This window comes from Miniopterus natalensis, chromosome 6, assembly GCF_054644295.1.
Source record: "Miniopterus natalensis isolate mMinNat1 chromosome 6, mMinNat1.hap1, whole genome shotgun sequence".
NCBI lineage: Eukaryota > Metazoa > Chordata > Mammalia > Chiroptera > Miniopteridae > Miniopterus > Miniopterus natalensis.
In genome coordinates, this window is record NC_142086.1 from 73531150 (window position 1) to 73532710 (window position 1561).

A 1561-nucleotide genomic window follows, 5' to 3' on the forward strand; every position below is an offset into this window, starting at 1 on the left:
TGGTCATTCATACATCTTCTTTTGTGAAGTGTCTGTCCAAGTCATCTGTCCCTTGTTTAATTGGATTGTTTTATCTTCACACTATTGAGTTGTAGAAGTTTTTTATATATTCTGGATGCCAATATTTTGCAAATGTTTTCTTCCAGTTTGGGGCTTATCTATTTATTTGTCTTTCATTTCCATGAAGTTTAATTTATCATTAAGTGATTTGCTCTTATTTTTGTTTTAAGAAATCTTTGTCTAGAGCTGTCGAGGGTTTTTCTGGCCAGTGCCTCTCCCTTGGGTCTACAGCATGGGGAACATCTGTGCGAACCTCTTCAAGGGCCTTTTTGGCAAAAAAGAAATGCGCATTTTCATGGGGGGCCTGGACGCTGTGGGGAAGACCACCATCCTGTACAAACTGAAGCTGAGTGAGATCGTGACCACCATTCCCACCACAGGTTTCAATGTGGAGACTGTGGAGTATAAGAACATCAGCTTCATGGTGTGGGACGTGGGTGGCCAGGACAAGATCCAGCCTCGGTGGTGCCACTACTTCCTGAACACACAAGGTCTCATCTTTGTGGTTGACAGCAATTACCGAGAGCGTGTGAAAGAGGCCCGAGAGGAGCTCATGCAGATGTTGGTGGAAGATGAGCTCAGGGATGCTGTTCTGCTTCTGTTAGCAAACAAGCAGGACCCCCTCCCCCCCCAATGCCATGAATGCAGCTGAGATCACAGACAAGCTGGGCCTGCACTCTCTGCATCACAGGAACTGATACATTCAGGCCACCTGTGCCACCAGTGGGGACGGGCTCTATGAGGGACTGGACTTGCTGTCCAATCAGCTCCAGAACCAGAAGTGAGCCAAACTCTTCTCTTCCCCCCTCACCCCCTCCTTCACCGGTGCTTTCCTCTCATGTGGCAAATGTGCCCCTGCGGGGGGAGTGCCAGAAGCTGTCCCCACGGTGGGTCCCAGTGTGCTCCATCACGCTGTACATGTGCAGACGCAGCCTGCAACCAGGTTTTTATTTAATGTAAATAGTTCTTGTTTCCACTGAGGCAGTTTCTGGTACTCCTATGTAATATTACTCAGTTTTTTTTGTTGTAAAAGGAGAATCAACCCACTGTTTAGTACTGAGAAGGGATTTTAGGCACCCGGGGCCTCTAGGAGTTGCTGTGAGATCAGCTCAACGCTCCTCCTCTGGGCTTTAGATCCGTGTTGAGATCCATTTTGGTGGTTTGTTTTTAACCCAAACTCAGTGCATTTTTTTAATAATAGTAAAAAATACAAGGTAAGGAGACACTTGAACACAGAGAAGGGAGAAATGTGCTTAGAGTAGGTTCTGCAGTAATGGCTTGAGTCCAGTCCACCTGTGGTCTGTCTCCCGTCTGGAATGTGCAGTGGGCAGAACCAGCCACAGTACATTCTTCATGGTCACTTTCGGTCCCGACTGGCTCTATCTCACTGGGTCATCGCATCCCATAGCGTTTGTACTTGTACCTGTGCTTACACCACTGCCCAGGGGATGGGTTGGGAGCTGCGACCACCACTCAGACCCCTTAGAGGGACCCCAGCCTT

At 48.2% G+C, this 1561-nt stretch overlaps 1 pseudogene; it reads left to right on the plus strand.

Moving 5' to 3' along the window:
• The first annotated feature begins 292 nt into the window (after positions 1–292).
• On the plus strand, positions 293–845 carry LOC107544701 (ADP-ribosylation factor 1 pseudogene; annotated as a pseudogene).
• The last annotated feature ends 716 nt before the right edge of the window (positions 846–1561 follow it).